The sequence below is a fragment of the Ambystoma mexicanum genome, chromosome 3q, assembly GCF_040938575.1.
Source record: "Ambystoma mexicanum isolate Mex_15411 chromosome 3q, UKY_AmexF1_1, whole genome shotgun sequence".
In the NCBI taxonomy this organism is placed as follows: Eukaryota; Metazoa; Chordata; class Amphibia; order Caudata; family Ambystomatidae; genus Ambystoma; species Ambystoma mexicanum.
Genome location: NC_090926.1, coordinates 334,974,064 through 334,994,157, shown reverse-complemented (window position 1 = coordinate 334,994,157; position 20,094 = coordinate 334,974,064).

The window sequence follows — 20,094 nt, the reverse complement described above, 5'->3', positions numbered from 1 at the left end:
AGAAGAGCCACGCGAACTTAACACATTTTGGCTAAAATAGGGGATATTATCCTTGTCTGTAATGTCAAAGTATCAAGAGGCTCTTATCTACAGCGAACGGGAGAAGCACTGAGGTGTATGAGACCCCTTCCATACAAGGAGATATGGGTAACCCTCCCGACGGTACTACCTGTAATTTGCAGGAAGTAGATTTAATTTCTACTGGGAATTGTTCTGTGACCAATATTGGCATCACTACAGTAGTGATGGAGGGTTAAAACATTTGTGTAGTGGTATAACGCCCCGGTGGAAGTGATGGGCAAAAGCACCTTACATGAAAGTTACCTAACTTGCCATGCGTAGAAATGGTAATCAGAAGTCCAACTCTGACTCTTGTGAAGTCATGCCTACTTGTGCTGTGTCGGCTCCTTTAACTAGTGTTGTGCCGGTCCCTGTTGCCCTAGCTGACATGGGATTAAAAGTCAATATCAGGGTGATGGCACGACTAAAAGTATATTTACAGGGACCTATCGATAAATAGGTCTGCCTGGGTATTGATATTTTATTTCTATCGCACTCTTGTTTCAGAGCGCGACAAAGGAGGGGAACAGGGGAGAACAAACCGGCGATCTTACTAGGCCCAGTGACATTGAGAACGTGCAAGTGCATTGGAGAGGGGTGGGAGGAGAAGTGGAAAGTGCAAAGCAGAGGAGAAACAGATAAATAATAATAAATAAATAATAAAGGCAACAAACAGTGGTAGTGCAGCCAGCAATTTGCATGTGCTAGGTTTAAGGCAGCAGACAGGGTAGGTCTGATAAGTGCAGGAAGAAAAGGGGGGCTGTATGAGTACAGATACAGACCCCAGTGCAAGGGGTGGGCCGGAGGCAGTGCGGGAGGGTTGCAGGGTGAGCAGGTACCTGGGCCCAGAGGACCGAGGGTGGCCAGGGCACAATGCCAAGAGAGAACAGATCAGCAGGGGAGCAAGGGAGCAAAGGCAGAAGAGGAAGGTCTTGAGGTGCTTCTGGAACCGGAGATGGTTCTCAAGTTTTAGAGTGGCAGGGAGGCTGTTCCAGAGGGAGGCCCCAGCTGAAGACTGAGATCTACCCCCAGCTCGTTTCTTTGAAAAATGACTGACCCTGAGGGAGTTGGAGGTAGAGGAGCGAAGAGCTCGAGAGGGGAGGTATTTGCGGAGGGATAGCTGAAGGTATTTTGGACCCAGGCCCCAGAAAGCCTTGTGGGCAATGCAGAGGGTTTTGAAATTAATCCTTGCATCCACTGGGAGCCAATGGAGAGATTTCAGAGCTGGAGAGCTAAGATTCCAGACTTTGAGGCCAAGGACAAGTCTCGCAATCCTGTTCCGGATTAGTTGCAGAGAGCGGAGAGTAGAGGTAGGTAGATTTAGAAAGAGGCTGTTACAATAGTCCAGAGCTTGGGATACCATGAGCTTCTGGGGGAAGGAGAGGAAAGGCAGAGTACCTCTGAGGAGGTACAGTAGGAAGTTTGATTTCAGAGATGTGAGCGGAGAAGCAAAGGATGGAGTCAAAGATGACCCCGAGGTTCTTAGCCTTGCAGGTGGGGGTAGGAGGAGGGCCATGGGAAAGGATGGTGAAGGTGTGCTGATGCAGAGGATCTCCGTCTTGCTGGCATTCAGAAAAAGATCATTGGCGGCACACCAATCTTGAATGGCAGTTGGGCATGAGGGAGGGAGAGGAGGTGGCCGAGGGCAGGCTGAAAATGAGTTGTGTTGTCAGCGTAGCACTGGAAATTTGAGCAGAAAATGGCAATGCAGTGGGCGAGAGTTGCCAGGTATTGGTTGAAAAGCCAGGGCGAGAGGCTAGACCCCTGGAGAACACCACAGGTAGAGAGGAAGATAGAGGATAGGAAGGACCCAAGTTGGACCTGGGAGAGTCGATCAGAGAAGAAAGGGGTCAGCCAGGCCAGAGCCTGATCCGTGATATCCAGGATTTCACAGACGGTTGAGCAGGATGGTATGGTTGACGGTGTCGAAGGCAGAAGAGAGATCAAGGAGGATGAGGACAGAGGGAATGTGAGTCAGGTTGGAGAGCAGATCTTCATGGATGTTCAGGAGAGCAGTTTCCGTGCTTCTGTCAGCTCTGAAGCCAGACTGGTGGTCATGGAGACAGCCAACAGAATTGGAATGAAAGTTAAGCTGAGATGGCCAACTTTTCCAGGAGTTTGCCCAGAAAGGGAGTAATGGAAATTGGGCGATAGTTAGCTGGACAAGAAAGATCAGCTGTGGGTTTCTTGAGACGAGGAAGCACAAGGGAGTGCTTCAGAGGGGAGGGGGAAGGATCCTGAGGCAAAGGAGTGGTTGCAAATATCAGCAAGGGCCGGAGCGAGGGTGTCAATATGGTCCTTGATGGTTTTAGAGGAACAGGGATGAACCTGTTTTGAAGAAGCTTTCATAGATCGAACTTGTCTAGTGACCTCCGTAGGGGAGAAAAGCGGTAAGGACAAGAAGGATGGTGGGGGTGGGGTGGCTAAAGGAGGATCAGCCAGCACAGATGGAGAGTGGAGAGGAGGTGTGGGGTGAAGAAGGTGGACAGGATGTCTTGTGTTTTTTTAAATGAAGTGAGAGGCAAGGGCATTGCAAAGAGCCTGGGAGGCAACAGGAGGGGTAGAGACTGAAGCAGGGTAGGCCAGCTCCTTGCAGATTTTAAAGAGTTCGGCTGAGTTGTTAGATGCCACAGAGACATGAGCTTGAATGTGGACTCTTCTTGGTGAGGACAAAGTCGATATTGCCGTTGTAGCAGGCGACAGGCCAGTTTGTCAGAGGATGAACAGGAAGCACTCCATTTCCTCTCAGCTGCCCTACACTTATGTTTAAGTGTAGCTAGGTCAGAGTCATACCAGGAATTGCACTTGGCTTTGGACTTCAAACAGATCCTCATGACAGGGGCAAGAGCATCAAGAGTAACAGAAATTGAAGAGTAAAGCAGAGACCGGCTGTGTCATGATGTGAGACAGCCAGAGGTGGGGGGGGGGGGCAGCAAAAGCCTCAACTGACACACGCTTCATGGGCCGGATGTCCAAGAAGGTAGGTGGCAGTGTTGGGGTAGGCTTGGCTTAGTTTGGGGGGGATAAGAGAGGGTGAGATGAGAGGAGGGAGTGATCGCTCCCGGAGAGAGGAGTGGTCAGAGGGATGGAGAGGGGGAGGTCAGAGGAGATCAAGACATTGAGTATGTGCTCTGCAGAGTGAGTTGGGCCAGAGGGGAGTATGGACAGGGAGAGGAAGTCGCAGAGGTCACGGAAGAATACAGAAGAGGAACAAGGAGAGTCTAAATGGATATTGAGGTCACAGAGGAGTCGGAGTTGAGTGGTAGAGACCAGGAGGGAGGAGGAGAGGTCTGACCACTCAGAGAAATGAGGTGATTTGACCAGGAGGCGGTAGATGGTAGCCACAGTAAAATAATGGGTCGGATCCACTCAGAAAAGATCAGGGCTTCCCCCCCCCCCACCGGACCGGGAGGATCTGGGTGCGGAGACAATCTTGTAGCCATCAGGGAGGAGAGTGTCCAAGCTCGTGACAGAGCTGGCCGTGAACCATGTCTCAGTAAGACCAAGGACATCAAAGTCTAGTTCTTCAAGGAGGTGGCAGATGTCAGACGAGTGTTTGACAGCAGAGCGAGAGTTGAGAGTGGCAATATGAAGAAGGTTGCCAGCCTTAAAGACCTTCCAGGGAGGGGTACAGATCAGAGCTATGCCCTGTGGAGGAGAAAGAGCCGGAGGAGGAGGAGGAGGAGGAGGAGGGAGGGCAAGGTAGCCAAGGAGGGAGAGGAGGGGACAGCAGGAGATGAGAGGAAAAGGATGAGGCGAGGAGAAGCACCTATCAAAGAGGAGTAGATTGGCCTAAGGGCCTTGGAACAGAACAGTGCCATTTAGGTAGACATTAATGATGACTTTAGAGGAGTCGAAGGAAGCCATGAGAACTTCCCAGCGAGTGCCACCATTAATGGGAGAAGAGCAGATAGGACAGAGCACAGAGATCATATGAGGAGTCCATAGATCTGGCAAAGGAACGACAAAGAGGATGTCAGTAAGGGTCTGTCTGGCGGAAGCATTGGAGTAGGTGTCGGCAATAGGAAATCCAGGGTTAGAGGCCAAGATATCCTTTATGAACTTCTTCCTACCAGACTTGGTGAGAAGGGAAGGATAGTCAATGGAGAAGCAGTTGGAAAAGATAGGAGAAACGGAAAGCACCATGGGGGTGGAAGTGAGGAGAGGATGTAGAAACTGGGGGGGGGGCTAAGGCAGGTAGGTGTGGGACAAAAAAGTGAGGTCACTGGCTGGCAAGTTACAGAGAAGCATATATATTTGATGTCCTAATACAAAACAGAAAATGGGAATGCCATCAGGCCAGAGCATTGATTGACACAATCCTCTCAGTAGCGAAAAGGGGCGAGACAGTTGTCTGTTACAAGCTGCTGTCAGAATTGGCTGAAGGCACATACGTTTTTGGTAATGAATAGCAACTGGAAGCTTTTACAAGGGATTAACAGTGGTCCTTGATTAGGTGCCACTCGGCTGCCCATTCCTCGCAGGAAAATAATTCTATCTCTGAGGCGGAGTGGACAGTAGCAATTAATGTCTGTGAATCGTCCGCTGCTATTGAGGTATGGCCCCTTATGTCTGTAGAAGAGATAGTTTGCTATTGATAATATATCATCAGTGGCCTTAAGAGCTCCAGGGCCCCTGGTGCCGATGGAGTAGCTAACGAAGTAATAAAGATCAATCTGAATTTTTGGGTTACTACTTTGGAGCAGCTCTATCAAAATATGACGGGCCAGATCCCTAGCAGTTGGTGGATGTGTATACTAATCCTGTTTTTAGGAAGTGGGGGGCGGGGGTCGGGATTAACCCCTGACAATTTTCTGGCTATGATGGGTGGCAGTGTTAAGATTTATGCCAAGATACTATTGAAGTTAAACAAATTGCCTGGGTAAAAATGGCTTTTAAACAAGCTACAAACAGGTTTTAGAAAGGAACATGCTAGTACACTAAATATGCATCCTTTACATAGCCTTATGTCAGGAGCAGTGCGTCCGAAAGCAAACCTTTTTTTTATTTTTCTGTTGATTTTTGCAAGGCATTCTATTCAGTTCCCTTCAATAGGCTTTGGGGGGGAACTGAATACTTGGAGAATTAATGTCAGGTTTTTGTATCTGATTAAAAGATTGTACCCAGATACCTCAGTCATGGTGCGTCTGTGCCAGGGTGGCCAAGTAACACATCCCATTTTGAGTAATGTTGGATTAAAATAGGGCTGTACTTTCTCCACCCCAACTTGTACACATTAGATCTGGCAATTGCGATTGGGGCTGTGAGAAATTCCCCACCTAATTTGGGTGGTGATCCAGTAGCATGGCTTGGCTATGCTGATGCTGCTGGATCATACCCCAATTGGTCTCCAACACTCTATTGACGCTCTATCCCTGTATGCCAAGGTAAATCTAAAAATCAATATTAACAAAACTAAGATTGTAATAATTGGCTCTAGTTAAAGCCACTTACATTGGAAATTAGATGGTGCTATACTTGAGGTAGTAGAGAGAGTTGCATCTATCTCGGGGTCCCAAGTCTTGTCCAAGGCAATTGTTTTATTGTGGTTTATTATTCTCAAGGTTTTAAGGAAATGGCTGGTTTAAAAAAGTTATAAGGGTTAGTTTACTCTCTCTATATAGGACTAGTATAGGACTAGTATTGTCCCGGGTATACTTTATGGCATTACTACTCTGAGTCAAGAATGAAATGGCTGGAGGGGGAAAAATGTTACGCTCAATTATAGGTGTTCTTTCTTCAGTACCTGTTTAGGCTTGAATTTGGTATTTCATCTTTCTGATCAAGCGGGTTACTCCAGAGAACTACATTTGTTTTATCTCTTCAATATCCGTAATTACATGCCAATCGCTTGCTGGGTCTTATTGCTAAACGGTATCAGCAACCTCATACCAGTCCTCTCCTAGTAGAATTGCGGGATATTACCAAGAAGCATTTGTATTATATTGGACTTTTGAGGGGCTGCCCCAATGCATTAAGAAATTGAAAAATCAGACCAATGTATGGGATATTAATGCTAATCTGTGCTCTACATAACAAATTATGCAATTTTTTTCTTGACAAGGCTTCCGTTTAAATCACATGCGTACTTACCTAGTTAGTTTTAACTGCATACTGCAAGACTTATTTATTTATCGAAGGGTTAACATCCTACCTACCAGGGAATATATTGGGTATTGGATAGGGACTCCTTGTGGGGAAAGATTGTTGACTGTGTAATTATTCCATGGAATCAGCTCAGCACATTCTCATTGGTTGTCCCAAATTGCTCACTGTATATATATATATATATATATATAACGCTATGCTGCTTTCTAGAATGGAATGTATTGAATCGGATCTATTTTGGTGTTCCATATATTGTGCTGAATCGATTGTAACAGCCTCTGTGCTTTTAGATTTGGAAAGAGGCTTTATGAATATTGGACTAGATTTTAAACTGTGCATTTTACTGCTTAATTTGAGCGGTTTGGATCTAGAACACTTGCTGCTATTTGGATTTTAAAGATTTTGGTGTTTTTTTTTCTATTGTACTGTGTATTTCCAATATGAAATTTAGTAATGGGGTTTTTCCTATGTTTTGTTTTGATCTGAATGTGTATTGCAATTGTATTTATATATTCACTTTTTTGTCATACATGTGCGTATGGTTTATTATCAATCAATACACAGTAAAAATATATAGTTGTTGAATTGGGTAACAAGCCACACAATTTACAAGCTATTTTATAGGGTATCAATGTAGATGTCGGGTGGCAACAGCATGCAAGAGAATTTCCTTGATGCCTTTGCCCATAATGTATGCTGGTAATTTGACAGCCTACAAAGATTTAAATATGTTCATGTTTTCTGTGCCCAAAACTGAAACAATGTGTCCATGCGGCTGCAAAGATGTTTTTTATTTATTTGAATTTATAAAGCGCACAACAGCCCTGAGGCATCGTGGCGCTGTTACAGAGGATTCACTTGGTTCAGAGTAGCAGACATAAGAGCAATATTAAATAGGCAGAAGAGATGCATGTGATAGACAGTCACTGACTCCTAGAAATGTTACAGTAGGTATGTTCTGTGGTTACAGGGGAACTACCTCAGGTACAGTCTAGATAAGAGCCAGTATTGGTGATGTAAAGAAGTCAGGTTGCCCATAACACACAAATGCTTCTGTAACAACATTACTCCATGTTCATGCTGGTGCCTAATTACAGCCACTTGGGTGGATTTACTGCTTGATTACAAGTGGTGTTTAGTGGTGTTGTTCAACCAGAACACACGAGGAATCTTTTATTCTGAATGTACTAAAAACTAGTCCTGGTCTTAACCGGAGCATAGGACTTCAATGTCCTACCTTTCCCTGGGAGACGGTGATGGGCTGCCTATCTAAGGAAAATAACACGGCGAGAGAACTGTCCCTAGCTCTATTGCAGATTATTTAAGAGAATGCCACCACTATTGAACACATTGTTTATTTGTATGGTGCACCTGACCTGAAGGTATCTGGCCGCCATTTACACAGAGGTTACAAGTATACTTTTAACCAACCAGAAATATTTTTAAAAACCGTATCAAGATGTGCCTATTGACTTTATTAATGACACATCAATGTACAGTTTAAAAAAAACAAATGGCCACCTAGAACCATATACATAAAATGGACATTAAAGTCCTAAGTGTTGTCTCTTGCAGCCTTAGTATCATTCATAAAAATGTGTTTGGTCAAATTGTATCACAAAAGTTACCAACCGGGTTCAGTGGTATAAAGTAATTTGCCTGCCCTCTTCAGGACTGGGGAATCTATCCCATCATAGTCTCCATCATACACACTGTGGGATTATTCATTCTTTCCAACAGGTGCAAAGTTTTGCTGATAGCGAGAACGGTGTACTGTCATGAAGTTTTAACACTGGCACAAGACGGTCGCAAATTCCCTGGGAGAGACACTGCTAGTTCCTTTGACGTTTTGTTTTCATTTCCTTTTGCATAGCGGCAATTTTAGACACAGCAGGATAGGGATTGTGTTATGACCGAAGAAAGGAGGCAGACAAAAAGGTGGCATTTTGGCTATATTTTAAGTAACAAAACATCTACCTATTACTGGCTCTAAAGGGAAATCCTACCTAAATTTAAGGTAACTGTGTACTCGTCATCCGGATGAATGTCCAACCAAAGTAACGGTCCATTGTGCCAAAAATCCTCTTCTGTCCTGGTACAACGTAAGTGTTCTTGAAGATCAAACAATACTTTTCAAGAGCCCTTACAGCTCCTTCCAAACTCCTTTCAGGGTGAACTTAAACTCCTTCTTTTCCTGGTTTCTCCCCCACTGAGAGACTTATTTTGTTCGCCTTTTAAAAAAAGAACTTTAATATATCTCAAACAAGCACCGAAATTCAAAGGGCCACTAGGACTAGTTCTAGAAAGGCAATTCCTGATATGATCTTCTTTTCTTTTTTTTTTTTGCTTCTATCAATTCAATGATTTTGCAAAAGCGAGGCAAACAAATCTGTCAGTTTCTTTTCTATTCTTTCTTCCCAAGCTTAATTTGACTTGAAGTTTGAAATTTGAGCTTTGCAGTTACTCTCTTGGACTTAGAAGTCTGAGTAGATTGCACATTCAGCTTGGACCTGTCAGTGAACTGGGATTGGCACTATCTGTCCCCTCTGATTTGTGTAAACAAGACTCTAGGGCGTTCTTTAGTATTTTGGCAGTTGCTAGAGCCCAAGTTGTCCTCGATCCACTCATCAATCGATTCCACCAGACTTTTTCTTCATACAAGGAATTTGGGTCGATCAGCGGTCTCAAGTAAGCTCTTCTCCACTTTATTGTTTCGGGGCAATGCAAAAGAAGATGTTTTATTGTTTCTGGCTCATGCTCCGTTCCACACAGTCGACAGAAGTTTGTTTGAGATTGACCTCTAATGGCCCTTATTTCGTTTGTCGGCAATAAGTTAAGGCGAGAGCGCAAGAAGATGGATCTTAACAACTTGTCTGGAAATCTCTTCAGCACTTCATTCGGTGAATGCAGTTTTTTTGGTTCAAAGTTCACGTGAAGGAGAAGTTTATTCTTTCCTGCCAATATTAGGGTATCTATCCAATCCAGTTGGTCCATCTTATGTTTTATTCTCGTGGGGTTTTGAATTAGGTCTTCTTCGGTTCATCCGTTATTGGCCAGAGATGCTCGCTGTTTGGCTGCCCAGCTGGAGATGGCCTTGCACTTTCCTTCAGAGATTTCGGAGTTGATTATTTTGTATAGCGGAGGAGAGTCCAGCATTATTATTTTTCTGAAAAGCGCCATTTCTCCAGCTTCAATTGATGCTATGATCTTCTTCCTTCAACAAACACTCTTCTGGTCTTAGCCTCCTTTCATGTTGGACTCTGTCTTCTCATTCATTTTGTCATTTGTATAACACCTTTCACCATAATTATGGTCCCAATGCACTGTTGGTTGAACGCCCCCTCAGAGGGACCAGAGTCCAAACGTGGGAGAATTTCTCTTATGCGTGTATGCATTTCAGCAATGAGTTAGTGAGGGTTGCCATGACCCTGTTAGACACCCATGTCTGGAGTGTGTATGGGTGCAGCGGAGGTATACTATGAACTAAAGGGGAGTATTGTGTTTAAGGAGATAGTATGTGGGAAGCTAGAGTTTGAACTGTTGTGGTTAAAAGGTGTTGTGCAATAGTGTTTGTCTTATATGTGAGTGCAGAGTGTGTGGAGTGATCCTTTGCTTTCTGCTAAGTTGCAAAGGTGCATTGAGTGAGCAGAGAAAATGGGTTTGGCTGTACAAACAATGTCTACAGCCTGTGTTCCATCTATATACAAGGAGCAGTGCTGCATTTTAGTCGGTGCAAGTTATGTTGCTGTAACTTGATAACTTAGTTATTGCTTCTGCCTGAGTTCCATTCTAGTCATCCTGGATAGCTATAAATGTACAGCAAACAGGCCCGATCTTTGTGCACACGCCTCCTTCCAGTGCTACCTGTTCTGGAGGGCCAGAAGCGTGATAGCCCTCATTTCTTCTTGAATTGCATTGAATCCTTTTAGTGTCAAATTTGTTTGCAGCAGCACCCATATTGTAATCTGCAACTACTTAGCATTTGTCTGGAGTCCTGGCATGAGTACAGATGTAAGGATCACTGCCGTTTGACTAAACGGTTTGTTAATCTGGAATGTCATAATATGCATATTCTGATTTTGACAAACAATTATCTTTTCACAATGGAGATTGAGTGATCTTTTCTTCCTGAAGTGTGCATCAATTTTCAGGAAATGTATTGTCGGCAAGTAACTTTGTGGTACTACCAAGGCTGCTATACTTATAAGTATGAATGATCACACTGCTCTACTTTGGTGGTAACTTCATATTTACTCTAGATCCGCAGGCCCAATAGTGATCTTTTACCACTGCTGTTTCTTCATGCATGGAACACAAAAATTTCAATCCCGCTTGAGGTGCTTTCCTACTCTCATTGTGCCATTGTTTCTGAAACATAAGGACTCTTCTTTCAGAGGTAGTATTTGCATGAGTGCCCCCTCCGCATCAACCCATGTCAGTGATGGGTCTTGGAGTCTTAAACCACTGGTCTTAACATTCTTTTTCTGCATTCATCATGACTGCTTCCCATTGTCCCGTTAATGCTAATGTTTTGCACACAATCGATCCTTCAGCCCATCCTTCAGCAGTAAGTACTGTACCTTTTATTAATAGTTGGCCTCTTTCCCAGCATTCTCATCTTTCCTCCCCAGTCTTGCCTTCACATTTGAGCATCTTTTCTGTCTTAATTTCTGCTCCATTTATTCCAGGCTGTTCATATTTTGTTTCTCTTTTCTTGTTTTTCTCTTGTCATTATATTTTATGCATAATTGTCTTCTCTTGACAATGTTGCTTTAGTCGCCCACACTATGAATGCTGTCCTGCTTTGAAATTGTTCTCTGGTTAGGCAAAGTGCTTCAAGCAATGTGCACTTTTTACTGAAACCTCCGTAGCTATAAATATTTTAGATGTTCCCAAAGCGTAAGACAACCTTCGTCAGATGTTCTCCTTCCCACCTTTTATATGTGTTGGTATCATAAGTTAAATTAGCCAAATTGTCAACATATGGGTTTGTCTTCAGAATCTCTTTTAAATTGAAACAACCTAGTTATATTGTAAAACAGGCTGTCTCTGCCTTTAGTGGGGACAATAATAGATGTTTAATCAATACCTTCTATATCAGCACTACCCTTTGGCATGTTTCGAATTGCCTTAATCATAAGACCCATAAAAATAATCATTAATATCCAATGAAAACCTATTAACTTTCTGGGTGGCAATGAGTCTCTAATGTTGAAGTCTGTGTTCTTTTATCTTTAATGTGCAAGTTGTTAGCTCCTTTTTAATGACTTCTATATCAAATACTGGTGTATTACTGGAATTGTCACTCTCCAGACAATAGTTGTTTTGGGGCATCCAAAAATGTGATCATGTTCATGCCTCTTCAAACTAAAGCTGGATATGTCTGCCATACGTAGGAAAAAAGAATAGATAAGAATGCATATACTAGTGTTATTACAGGTATCATAAACGGTAGTTGATACACTTTTTGTTCTTCAAGGCCCGGACTCTTCCCTCATTGTCTTTTAAATTCTGTCTAAAAGGAGTGTTCCAAAGTAGCTGCATGTCTATTTTCTCAAAAAGATGTTAAATCCTAATCTATAATGCGTATATGCATTTCATTCTACTAGTTCTTAGCCTTTCGATGGGTCAGCATACACAGAACTACCTGTCTTGCTTCTCTTGAGGTGTCTTTGGGAGGGGCCCATGTTTTGCCTTTATGTAGATGTAGATGTAGTCACACTCTTCGCCCCTTCAATTTCACGGCAGTGGGGCTTGCTTCCTCTACTTCATAGAGACCCTCAAAAAGAGGGGTACTGCAGGTGCATATGAATTTACACACTAACACCTGGTCTCTGGAATACAGATTTGGAGGTTTGAGCAGATTGTCCATTTCCTGGCATTGATTGTTGCTATTGATTCTTTTTGACCCCTCCTCTGGTTTCTGATCTGTTGAAAAACATTGTTGTTAAATAATCTAATGCCCTCCCTACACTGTCGGCATCAGTTCTTACCATAGTTGGAGGAGTCAAAGGGGTTCTCGTACAACATCTAGTCACCAACTTCTGAGTAGTCGGATGGTGATCCGAACCAGCTTGGTTTCATAATGCAAACAAAGTGAGGGGCATACAATCCAACCACTCTTTTTTTTTTTTTTTTTTTTTTAAAAAGTGATTTAAATGTTGGCTATTCTTTCTTTAAGAAGTACATTTAGTTTCTCACATTTCTGTTGGCCTGTGGATGATAAGCAGATGAAAATCTGTGCTTTATATCTGTTGGCCTGTGGATGATAAGCAGATGAAAATCTGTGCTTTATACCTAGCAAAAGTACTATCTGTTAAAAAAAAGTTAATTTACAAAGTGCAGTCCATTGTCGGACTGTAAAACCTTGCACACCCCCACCTGGGGAACACTGCACATACCAGAAATATGGCAATGTGCGAGGCATCAGTTGGTGTGCATGGACCTGCCCCATCCATCTAGAAAAAGGACATAATATGAAAAGCATATTTCTATAGCCTTTGCATATCTACATAATCTATTTGTAAATATTGAAATGGGCCATGTGGTCTAGGGAGTGCTCCTCTTACTGTTTACTAAGTGTGTCCTGCAGTACATCTCTGACAAACAATGCAATTCACAATCAACTGTGCCACATGTTCCAGCAGATTGGGTGAGAACCACTCTTCTGCAATTGTTGCAGCTAGACTCCTGAGTCGTGTTTTCTGGGTAGTGAAGCTACTCCAGTGCTACTCTAAATAATGCTAGAGGTAGAACTGGCTTTCCAGTACTATCCTGCCTCCAAATTGCCTCAGTGGGGGATGCCTGCATCCTCATACATCCTGTTCTTCTTGTGGAGCTCGACCTTGTGTTTCAATTAACTGGACAATAGACCACAGCATGTTCAAACCCTCCTTTACCAACATGCATCATCCTGTCATTTGTTTAACATCTTTCTCTAAACTGAATATGGATGGGTAGTAGGCTGCTTTTTTAGCCTATGTCTGCGTCTTCATTTCCGTAGGAAATTAAATGTGCTTGTTTAGAATGTGCTGAGCAGATTGCTAGGGATAATGGAGGACTCAATGCTTCTATAAGCCTATCCAATAGGGCTGCATGGTGTGCTGGGGTGCCATCTGCATGAAGGAAGCCCCTTTTCCAATGTGGCAAACCTGAATGCTCTGTTGACGTAAGATCAAGCAAGGAATATCGAGGCTTAGTACCAACAAAAATTGGATCTGCCAGTCACGAAGTAAAGAATTTATTCTGTACAGATTCAAATATCAAAGCAGATGGCCATCTGGCTCCCAACACCTCGCAGTGGGTGTACCAGAAAACACTGTGAGGGGAGTGAGTCCTGGTCATCACAAAACATGCAGTATTTATACACAGTGCTGGTCATTGCTCAGCCCATCTCCAAACTAATAGGTTACAAATTTGGGTTTGTGCCCGATTCACAACAAATATACAATATTGGTTTGTACTTTTGACTTGTTGTTCCATCCTTGAAGATTCAATGGTGTTGTTGGTTCTCCAGCTTAGGTTGATCCTAGTATCAAGAAACAAATTCAATAGCTTATTTCTAACGTACACAGTCCTAGTTTGTCTAACATTCAGTTCTTATGTTTGAATATGGCTGAGGCTTTTGATGCAGAAAACACGTTAAATTGAAGTTCACTTTGGCACCAAGGTTCCTTAAACATACTGACAAACTTTGTTGTCGTCAGCTGTGTGGATCTTTAGCTTTTTAGAGTAAATTCTGTTTCAAGAAATGAGGATTCCTTCAAAAACACACAGCATTAGTTTACATGCATTGTATATGACTGTTTGAGGGAGGATGAGTTTTGTAAACATAGATAACACTTTGAATGAGAATTCATTCTCGCTACAAGATCTGTTTGCACAGGACAAATAGTCTGCTCTGCCAGCCCTAGTGTTGACATAGGCTCAAAGGTCGTTTCTGCTCTGGCAGCTGAAAACATAGTTGGTCATTACTGAAGAGAGAGCAGAAATTAGAAGCAAGATGTACATTTTCCAAGATGGCGTTTGGAGTCAATTCTAATTCGGAACTTTGCAACGTGGTTTTCCTCGTGGAGCGACTATGCTTAGGCCAATATAAATATGAAGGAGGCACTATACATTTTCCGTTTCACAATGTTACATAGGCAGAGTACATTTCACTTCCCCATCCTCAAAGCTTCTAAGTGCTTTGATGAGCACCACTAATTCTGCAGCCTGTGCTGAATAACTCAAAGGCAACCTTGTGTTTGATACAATTTCAAATTCACCTTCTCTATTCAGCTTTACTCCAGCTGATCCTGTATACCTTGCCCCAGTTTTCAGGTCAATTTCTGAACACCCCTCAATAAAAATAGCATTTTCTCTAACTTGGGGATTTCATTATAATTCTCAATATACGTTGTACAATCATGTATTTATGTCATCCTCTCCTACTGGATCTACTATACATATGGCTGGGTTCACTGTCTTACATCTAACAATTGTAACTACTGGGTTACAAATGATTATCTTGTACCCTGATGCTCTTTGTGTAGTCCATGTACTTTTGTGTTTTCTTTAATTGAAAATAATGCATGCTTTACAAATAACGTTACTGAACACCCCATCATTGTACTTGAAGCTTTTCAATTGCAAATGCAGCAGCTGCTGCTAAAGATTGCTCACAGGGATAGTGTCCATTCATTACTGGATCTAAAATCCCACTATAATATGCCAACGAGTTATGCCCATGTACTAATGTTGTCTTCTGTATAAGGACTGGTGTCATGACGTCTCCATTTGAATGGGAGAATACAATTCTTTGCTATAAATTGGGATCCCCAACACAGGGCGGTACAGATTGTTTTTTTTTTTTCTCAATTCCTCAAATCCTTCATCTCATCTGTCCATGTTATTGTACTCTTATCTACTTGTGCCTCTTTGTCCTTCTGAAGTGGTTGAATATATGTGCTGTAGTCAAAAACCCAGGACCTGCAGCTATTCAATAGACCTTGAAACTGCTGCATTTCCCCAACTGTTTTAGGTGCTAAAGTTTTCATAATTGCCTCTGCTCATTCAGGTGTCAATTTTCTTCCCTCGTGAGGGATTAACTGTCCTATAAACAAGACTTCTTCTTGAGAATATTGTAATTTCTCCTAGTCTACCTTGTACCTTTGTCTACGAGTATAGTCATGAGTTTGACTGGGTCTTCTCTGCACATTTCCTCTATTTTATTTATTTTTATTTTTTATTTTTTTACATTTATAAAGCGCTCACATCGAGGCGCTGTTACAGGAATTGTTTGTTTTTCTTAATTGCGTAATTGTGTTTTTTTTTTGTCTTAGTTACGTATTTATAACGCGCTTAAACACCCAGAGGTTTCTAAGCGCGGACCCGGGGATCGAACCTGTTGTTGCTTCGTGTCGTCTTGCTTCCAAGACGCGCACGCTGCCGCTGAGCTATCCTCCCGGCATAGCTTGTAATTCGCTCACTCTTCTGGCAGATGTCAAAGCCACTAGTAAGACTGTTTTAAGGGTGAGAAATCTTAATGAACAAGAATGGAGTGGTTCAAAGGGAGTACCCATCAGGAAATTTAAGGCTAGATTTAAGTCCCACAAGGAAACTTGGAACAGCTTTGGGGGATAGACTACACACTACACACCAGAATGTCATCCACATTTTGAATTATTGCATTTTCAAGTTGGATTCAAGTTGGACATTGCACAAGTCCATCTGGAGAACGCTGTTAGAAATTGAAGGGGACTTGCAGTACCCTTGAGACAAACAAATGTGTTTCATGTGGATCATTCTATATGAAAAGTAAGTCTGATCTTGTGAGCCTTCATGAAGGGGAATCGAGAAATGTATTTTCTTTTTAATCGGCAACTGTAAAATATTTAGCTGCAGACGGAATGTTACATTATCTTCACAGGATTTGGAACCAAAGGAAACTCAACTTTGACTATATTGTTTAAAGGGCAAAAGTCCTGGATACATCTCTAAATCCTGCTCTTCCCTGCCCCCTTTGATTGTTTGTGACAGGGTACATGGCTGTTACACAATGAATCTGATGGCACTAATATGCCTTGCTTCATTATTGCAGAGATGGTCTCAAATATAGCTTAATCTGCCTCTGTAGACATGGGGAATTGCTTAGCTTGCGGTAAGTGAGCTCCTGGTTTTAGTTTTAACTGCCATTATCCCCTTTAATAGACCTAAATCATATGGGCTCTTGGTCCACAAAATGTCTGCCATTTTCTCTCGGTCTTCCTGAAAAAATGTTGATCTGTTTATCAATGTCATTTTCTGCAGTATTTCTATATTCTTCACGTTAATCCAATAAGTGATACTAAAAACATGAGTTCATCAGAATAATCCCCTCTAAATAGTTTGTCAAGTCTGCCAATCTATATCCTTCACTGAGGGCCATTACTGTTCGCCGTCCTCGTCCCTCATCTGTTCCACACACCATCACCCTTTCTTCTCTGACTACTGCTGCTTCTAATTCTAAGGATATGATCTGCCATGCCTCATCGTCCATGGGACATTCTGTCCTAAACAAAAATTCATCTGGTATTCTCAATAGTTTACCTTCTAACTTTGGTAACCAAGATAGTAAAATAGTCACTCCATACAAAAATACTTATGGATCTAAAGGTACTTCTACTAATGCCTTCTGGCCTGTAAAGGCTAATATAAACTCTCACATGCATATAGTGTGTCCCTGGAGCAGAGCACACTATCCCTTTGTCAGTAAAGGTTATCCTCATGTTAAACTTTGTCATTAAATCACGTCCTACTATATTAACTGGCAGCTGGCTAGAGTATAATAATGGCATTGACATGTCATGTGCTATAGAAGAACAAGTTACTTCTTACCTTGTAACGTTCTTTCGCTGGGATGTTCCTCCGACATATTCCTTATCTTGATAGTTTACTTCCAGCTTGCTGGCCTCGGAAACATTTTTCAGTAGAGGGCGCTGCGTGTCGACGTCCCTCTAGTTGGTGTCCCTCGACAGCCTCCGTGTCGGCGCCAACGTCATCGTGTGCATAAATAGACTCGCGCAGCGTCCGTTGCTCAGTTCCGTTTTGAAGCTTAAGAGTAGCTGTGCATGAATTGGTTATTGACCTTGAAGGAGCGTAAGCTGCAACTACAAGGGAAGTTTTACTGAGGGGATGGATGGGAGGGTCGATAAGGAATGTCGGAGGAACATCCCATCGAAAGACCGTTACAAGGTAAGAAGTAACTTGGTCTTCGAAGGGATTGTGTCCTCCGACGTATTCCTTATCTTGATAGACTCCCATAGCAGTGGTGTGTGAACAGAGGTGGGAGTAAAATTGAAATATTTCCCTTTTAAGAATGAACAGAGTGTAACACAGCTTTGCCAAATCTTGTCTCCTGGCTAGAGGAGGAATCCAGATTGTAGAATTTTGTAAAGGTATGTGCGGATGACCATGTGGCAGCCGCACATATGTCTCAAATTGGTACCCCTCTTTGGAGGGCCGAAGAGGCTGCGATACCCCTGGTTGAATGAGCCCTAAGGTGTTGAGGGGGCTCTTTCCCTGCCAATTTGTAGCATTCTAGAATGACTAAAATAATCCATCTGGAAATGGTCCGTTTTGTGATTGGCAATCCTAATTTGTGTCCTGCATAACCTATAAACAGTTGGCCTGCTTGCCTAATCCTAGCAAGTCTGCTGATAGGCTGGATCGAAGGCTTGCCTTGGATCCAGCCTATATTCCGCTTTCCCATGATGGGGAGGAGGATAGAATGAAGGTAAGGTTATTTTCTGAGTGATGTGGAATTCAGAGACTACCTTTGGGAGGAAATTAGGCTTCACTTGTAGGACAACTTTGTCTTTGTGAAAAATTGTATGAGGAGGTTTGCAAGACAGAGCTTGTAATTCGCTGACTCTTCTGGCAGATGTCAAAGCCACTAGTAAGACTGTTTTAAAGGTGAGAAATCTTAATGAACAAGAATGGAGTGGTTCAAAGGGAGTACCCATCAGGAAATTTAAGACTAGATTTAAGTCCCACAAGGAAACTTGGAACGGCTTTGGGGGATAGACATTAGTCAACCCCTTCAGAAATTGGATTACTAGGGGTAATTTGAAATATGATGGCTCCTCCGCAGTGTGCTTGGCGATCGACAGCGCTGCGAGGTAGCCCTTGATCGTACCAACTTGAAGACCTGAATTCGCCAAATAGAGCAAACAAAAGATAACACCATTGGTGTACCACATGAAAAGGGTTCGATATTCTTTTCTCTACAGCAGCTGCAAAACTTGTTCCAACGGCAGAGGTATAAAGTCTTTGTTGCTGGCCTTCTAGCCGAAAGCAACACCTCCATGATGTCATCTGGGAGGTCCCAATCCTTGTATCTCAACCTTTCGGAAACCAAGCGTGAAGGTTGAGGGTTCTGATGTCTGGATGGAGAACCTGACCTCCCTTCTGCGAGAGAAGATCCTCCCTGTGTGGAAGACAAATCGGAGGGCAGATGGACATGTCCAGAAGGTCTGGGTGCCACGTTCTCCTGGCCCAGTCTGGGGCAATTAGGATCATAGTCTTCCGGAATCTTCTCAACCTCCTGATCATCTGAGGAATGACAGGGACTGGAAGAAATGCGTACAGAAGTGGAAACTTCTAGTCCATTAGGAATGCGTCCCCTAGAGCTACTTCCCTTGAACAAAACTGATCGCACTTCCTGTTGATACTGGTGGCGAACAGATCCACTTGAGGGGCTCCCCAAAGGGTGAAGATCTCTTGAAGGACTTCCTGAGCTATCTCCCACTCGTGGGAGACTGTGCTCTGCCTGCTCAGAGCGTCCGCTGTCAAGTTCTTCTCTCCAGCTAAGTGAACTGCCAATAGAGAGATTCCTTCTCGAATTGCCCAAAACCAGAGCTGCATCGCCTCTCTGCACAGTGGCAGTGATCCTACGCCTCCTCTTTTGTTGAGGTAGGGCATGGCCACTGTGTTGTCCGTCATTATTAGGACATTTTTCCCTTGTACAGATGGCAGAAAAGCCTTCAGCGCTAGCCTGATAGCGCTCAGCTCCAACAGGTTGATATGTAGTCTGGACTCCGATGGAGACCAACAACAGCTGATGGTCAAGTCGTTGGCATGGGTGAGTGAGGCATCCGTGACTACTGTTATGTCCGGCCATGGTTGCCAAAACAGTTTTCCTTTCACAATGTTCTCCCGACAGGCCCACCACTGAAGGCCTCGAGCCACTTTGTCTGGGACCTGAAGGAGATCTGTCATTCCTCCTGAGAATTGCGACCGCTGGGTTCTTAGTGCCCACTGGAGAGATCTCATTCTCAGGCGAGCCTCTGGCACAAGGAAGATGCAGGATGCCATGAGGCCTAGCAAACTCAAAAAGTCGAAGGCTGGGAGATGTTGGGCATTTTGAAACTTGGTGACCATCTGCAGAATATCTTGAGCCCTCACCTCTGGTGGCGAGGCTTTCCCCAGGGAAGTGTCCAGGACCGCTCCGATAAACTGGAGTCTCTGTGATGGTATCATCTGTGACTTCTTTAAATTGAGGGAGACGCCCAGTTTGTGAAGGAAATGGCAGAGCTAATCTAGTTGGATCTGAGCTTGTTCCGAAGATACTGCTCTGATCAACCAATCGTCTAGGTAGGGGTAGACGTGGATCCCTTCCCTCCTTAGACTTGCAGCCACTACCAACATTAGCTTGGTGAAGACCCTCGGGGCAGAGGTCAGCCCAAATGGCAGAACTCGAAATTGATAGTGAGAGTTGCCAATTGCGAACCACAGGTATTTCCTGTATTTGAGATGGATTGGCACATGGAAATAAGCATCCTGAAGGTCTAGAGATACCAGTCAGTCCTGAAGCTGGAGGGCCTGAAGGATCTGAGAGAGTCACCATTTTGAACTTGTCCTTCCTGAGGAATTTGTTCAATTCTCGTAAGTCCAAGATGGGTCTCA